Source organism: Numenius arquata, chromosome 12 (genome assembly GCF_964106895.1).
Source record: "Numenius arquata chromosome 12, bNumArq3.hap1.1, whole genome shotgun sequence".
In the NCBI taxonomy this organism is placed as follows: Eukaryota; Metazoa; Chordata; class Aves; order Charadriiformes; family Scolopacidae; genus Numenius; species Numenius arquata.
Window position 1 is genome coordinate 38,958,456 of NC_133587.1, and position 6,000 is coordinate 38,964,455.

The following is a 6,000-nucleotide window of genomic DNA, read 5'->3' on the forward strand; positions in this document are numbered from 1 at the left end:
AAACAACAAGCCACCTCTCCCTTTGCAGAACGTGGGAGATGTCCGTGTGTGTTGCCTGGAAAAACAAAGTGCCAGATACTTCACGTGCCTCTTGATGGTCTTGTGTGCTTCCCTAGAGTGTCACTCTTTGGAAAAGGTACCCGGTCATTGCTCTTTGCATTGTCATTCTCTTTTTCCCCATTATTTGAATAATTTATGTTTTTTAATTCGGCCTTCCACCTTCCTTTTCCTCTTCATCCTTTCAGCTGAGAGGCGACAGATCTCTCCGGCAGCGTTCGCATGCACCTACGGACAGCTGAAACGAATCACCCTGTTACAGATACGTGTCCATCCGTAGCGAAAACCCTGGGCTGGGACAGCAGCAGCCGTATGCGAGGAACTCCAGGTATCTCCCCGTTCGGCTGACAGTTTGCCATTGCGACAGCAGCAGGAGTGCCGCTTGTCACTCTCCTTCAGAGGCTGCTCTGGAGACCACCTGCTCCCTAACTCAGTACATCCTCGGGCCTTATGTGCCCCCCCCCCCCCCCCTTGAATTCCTACAAGCCCCAATTATCATAATTTTCATGCCTCGTGGCTTACGGCATAGACTAAACTCCCTATATAGTTTTCAGTTCAGAGCGTGGTTGGTGTTCCTCAGCTCCTCTTGGAGGGCGACAGCAGGTGGTGAACGGTGAAACCATTTCCAGCGCTGGGCTGTGCCAAAGGGTACGTTCACCTGCCCATCTTCTGCTGGTTTCATCATGTGAAACTCTGGAGTCTGGCATATAGCAAAAATATGTACTTTCTTTACACTAGGAAATAGAAGACAAGTAATAGCGAGGGGGTAAGGTTTTACACACTTGTTTGAGCCACCTCCATAAGTAATTGCTTCAAGATCCGTCCTGAGAACTGGTGCTCCTGTCCGTGTCCATCTGTCATTCCTGTTGCACACTTAATCACTTCCCCGTGTCCATCTGTAGTGACAAGACAAACCTGTGTGATGCAGCTGAGCTGGAAATGGAAAAGTCTGTCCTGTGTTCTTCTGCTGTTTTAATACGTTTGTTTTTAAAGCTAAATAACCAAATTGTGAGGGAAGTTGACGACTGGGCTGTCCGCAGCCTGATACAGTGATTTTTGGGTGTTCCCTTGAGTGTCTACTTTTGATTGTCACTGCTGGTCTGGAGTCGGGGTGGAAGTGGTGGTCAGTAGGAGGGAGAGGGGAGGGGATGCAGGGCAGAGCTGCTGCTGTGCTCAAGGGCTTCGGGCTGCAGCCCACCGGCTCCACTCGGTGCACTTTTGGCATTTGGCCTTTTGAGGGCAGACTCTTTCCGCAGTGTGAGCCTCGGTGGCCAAAACTGATGGGGGATGTGAATCAAATGTCTCTGACCCATAGTAACTGTCTTTCTGCTTGTGATACCAAGGTACCCATTTAAAATGAATTGTTGTTTGGAGCGTTATATTGACAGCGGTGCAGTATGAAGTTAATGACTTTTCCTAGATAAGGCTTTTGACAATAATTTTTGAAAGTGCCTTTAGATTGACCAACCAAGTTGTGTGTCTGCTCAGAAGACAATTTTTACTCCAGCTTCTTCATGAATCTCATTCTGGGGTGGGGATTTAACCCTGCACTGATGTCTTGCAATGCTATTGCTTTGCGTCTGTAAACACAACTTATGGGAGGGGATTTAAAGGTCTGCTCTTCATTTTTGTGTGGTTAGTTCACTTCGGAGCACCGTTTTACAATTTTCAGTTTGTCCTGTAGTAGTAAAGATGTGTCTCATTAGCTGATCGTGTTAGTGCTGCACTAACCTGTGGAGAAACTGTCCCTGTCCTGAAAAAGTGACAAGTATTAGACATGGCAGGCAGCAACTGGAAGGGGAGAAGCTACACACCCAGAAATTTGAGGATTTCTTTCACCAAAGGGCTTCAGGTGTGCTGCAACACCCAACTTGGAGTGTCCTTTCCATCACGGGAATCATTTCCCTGACAGAGACACTCGGGTGTCCTATAAAATAAATGGAGGGAAGTAGGTAACAAACCCCAGAGCTTGCAGAAGCCGGCTAATCTGGCCGGCAGTGATTGCTGGAGGAGATGGGCACTGGGTTTCTAGCCAATTTTTTGAAATTGGCTAGACAAGCTAAGCCTTGGAAATGGAAGACCATTAAATAGAGGTTCTTCTGCCAGTGCACCACCTGGTTTAGCGAGATGTCCAAGCAGACATGCTTTCACAGCCTGCTCTGATACAGTTCATAGACTTGAAGCCACTGATCTTTCTAGTGGAACCTTCCAGTTTGTACGAACCCTACCAAACTGGCCAGCCAGGGCTATGCTGTCCCCAGGCTGCTCGCCAGAGAAGCAGCCACGTCAGCCCTGGAGGATTTGAAGAAGGTCTCCTGCCTACCTGGCACCCTCATCATCTGTGCCAGTGGGTGGAATGGGTTACTGAAGTAGGGCAGCCTTGCTTTGGCCATCCTTGGTGGGAGGTCTTCATGGTGAAGGAGCTCCAAAGATGCATCCCAAGTAGGGCCAGTCAGGTGGATAAACCACAGCTGCTTAAAGATGGGACAGCAGAGAAACAGGGAGGGATTTCTTTGGTGGCAGCTTGCAGAGAAGTGGGGACTTCTGGTACTGTAATGCCTGGTCTTTTTATGTGTTTAACCTGTGCCAGCTTGTGTGAAGAAAACCCCCAACTCTCCTGTGCCCAGCCTGGCCCCACGGGTTTGTTGCCCAGCAGTGAAGCTGTGGAGGAATTATAAATAAACCCCAAAGCGCTCTTGCTAGTAACCTGGCTCAGTGGGGAAGTGAGGAGCAATTTTGTTGTTATTTTTGAATTGTCTTCTGCAGTCACACAGGAAAAGCTTTTCTCACCATGCAGCAAAGGAAATGTAGGAAATGTTCCTTTTTCATTTTTTTTTGATTCAGGTCCATCTAATCAGCTCCACCTACACAGTGGCGGTATAGCCAGTTCTCGCACGCTTCCTAATAGCCATCTGCCTGTGCAATTAATGGCTTGTCTGCTTTTGCCATAGCTTGGAGGAAAAGACTGAACAAGAGCTTTGAGTATTTGCTTAAAATATCTGAAGTGTCCGTGTGGATGTTCCGGGATGGATACTCGGTGCTGGCTACAAACAACCCCTACTTTCCCACGTTGTAAAATATTACAGAGCAACTGGCCTTTTCCATCGTGCCCTTCCAACAGGGCAGGTTTCTCACCTGCCGTGTGAAAAACTAAGAGCTGTGGCAACATAATATTCCCAAAATACTCACTTCCAAGAGTTGAACACCAGGCTTTTGATGTTGGTTTGAGAGGTACGATGGCTGGCATCCCGGCTTCCCTGCCGGCACCATCGGTGGGTGGGGAGAGATGCAGAAAACAGTTCTGGAACGAAGTGCTTCCAACTCTGCTTAAGAAACAGAGTGGAGGTGTTTGGCACATTACAGAGGTCAATTTGGTTTGTGCCAAGAATAAATATTTCACAAGACAACAAATAAAGACCTGTGCAAGCTTTCCCTGGCAGCTCCCGGCAGCTGAGGGGACAGGGCTCAGCATCGAGGGAGGATGGAGCCACCACCCACCGAGCTGCTGGTGCTCAACAGCCTGAAGTTCTGTCCCATCTTTGTGTGGATGTGTCCATCTGGAGGAAGACCAGCCCGTCTCCCTGCCAGCCTCCTTCTACTCCCACAAATTGTGAAAAATATGCGTTCTTCCCCCTAAGCCTGTTTCGTGACCCGGCCAATGCTCTTGGGTGCTGCAGTGGCTCCAAAAGTGGGGTGGCCGTGCCTGAAGCACCTGGAAAGCCACAGTAGCACACCAAGCGTGGTGTAATGAAACCACAGTTGGATTAGACAGTCTGGCTGTAAAAATGGCCTTGAGCTTGGATTTGATTACCAGAAAGCTGACCAAACTGATGGCAATGCTAGAGAGGAGGATGCCAAATCATGTCCCTCAGCCAGCAGCAGGTCCCTTGGGTGTCGCGGGCTTGATTTCTGCTGTCACTAAATTGCTCAGAAGCTTTGGCTGTCATTGGGCCAACGGGGAAGGATGCAGTCCTCATGGCAGAGCTTATCGGTGGTGCGAGGTGCGAGTCTCTGCCCCCGCCGAGACTGTAAGTGCCTTGAAGAAGTGGGGAGACTGTGCAGGAGCGTCTTTGAGTGCTCCCACAGAGCAGCACCCCCAGGACTGCAAGCATGAATGGGAAATCCCATGGGATTTCCCATGGTGTCCTGAGTTAAAACCAGAGACACTCCCATTACATGGGATAAGACTTAAGGGACTTGAAGATTAAGCCAGGTGATATTTTTTTTTAATGCAAGATGTGCTAAGCACATAAAATATTGAGTCCAATGATTCCCACGCTCTTTTGCCTGCCAAACTGTTCCTGAGCATGACCTTCCTCGCCCCGTGGCCCTCCTCATACTCTTTCAAAGCAGCAACTTTGCTTTGTTCTCGCCCCTTTGTACTCCTCCGTCGGAAGCTGCCATCACCAAAGCGAGTGCGTTGCTCTTACTAATAGCAAAGTAATCAATTTGAGTCACTGTATACATTAGTAATGGCCATGTAATTCTAGTGCAAATTAGGTTTGGGCAGGCTGCGAAGCCCGAGACATCTCGTCTTCCAGAGCAGAGCTTGGATTTACTGTCCTCTGGGGAAGGCCACAGCAAAACGTCCCCCTACCCCCCTCGCAAATCCTCCCTTGATTGGATACAGTATGGGCGTCTGATTAAAATTGTGCAGCAGTTCAGAAAATGATTTTCAGCCAGTGCTTCACAGTAAATTACTTTTTTTTTTTTTTTTTTTTTTTTTCCCCAAGACAACAAATTTTTACCTCAAGTACAGCTGGACACTGAAACGAGAAGCTCAAGAAAAGCAAGATGCCAGCGAGGCAAAGACAGAGGGGGGGGTCAAGGCAGCACCCAGCAGAGGTGACACGCTACCACGGGCCATCCCTGGTGTGCAGACGTGCATCTCCCACGAGCCCAAAGCCTGGTACCCACTCCCACGGTGATGCTGCCCACTTAACACCCAGATCCCTTTTCCCACCGAGTCAGGCCCTGCCAAGGTTTGCTGGTGCCATGGGTAGGTGAGGAGCATCTTCTGTGGGCAAATATCCTGGTACCCACCCACGCACCCACCCGACCAGGTGTCTCCTTCCTGATGTGCCTTGTCTGTCCCTGTCACCAAACCACGTAGGGAGGTAGATGGGAGGAGCAGATTGTGTGTCCCTCCTGCTGCCCTCCCCTCCAACCCAACAGTCACTGCTGCTTTCTGGGTGAGAAAAGCCCCAGAGCTACGTGCCCACCAATACCGGCCATGCAGTGTTCTCCAGTCCCAAGTGTTAAAACCACCCACTTCGCACTGAACAGTCACTGAAGGAAATGCACAATTTTTCCTCAGTCCATGGAATGGGGTCTCCTGTTTTCCACGTGAGGATCCCAATGACACCTGGAGACCCGTATGTCCCTGATGCCTGATCCTGCACTCGCTTGCTCATCCAAAACACTGCTGATATTCTTCTGGATGGGGAGAGCTGCCCACTCCCTCTGTCCTGTGGAAAGGGCTTGGCAGGGAAGGATGCATCTTCCAAGATGAATCTCCCATTTCTTGCGTTGCCCAAAGGAGGGTGAGGAGGTGCGCCACCCTGCCAGAGTGTCTAAAATAACGTCTCGAGCATCTGCCTGCAGGAAGATGTCTTTGGTGATGGCAATTCTGTCCCAATTTCAGCATGTTCAAGCCTCAAAGAGAGGCGAGATTTAAGCATGCAGCAATCAGCCCTTCCTGGTGGCCTTTCATGGACCTTGTGCCCACCTAATCGGTGCCCACTCTGTGCAATGGGTGCCAGGCTGGGTCTCCAGGCAGTGGTCACCCAGCGGTGGGCACATCTGGACTCAGCCTTGCTCCAAGCAGCTCCCACCCCATGGGAGGGGGCTGTGTCTGTGTAAGGAGGTAGGATAAGGAATTAAAAACCAAAAACTAAATTTCATGTAAACGCTGCAGCAAACGTGTGCCTCAGAAGGAGTGGC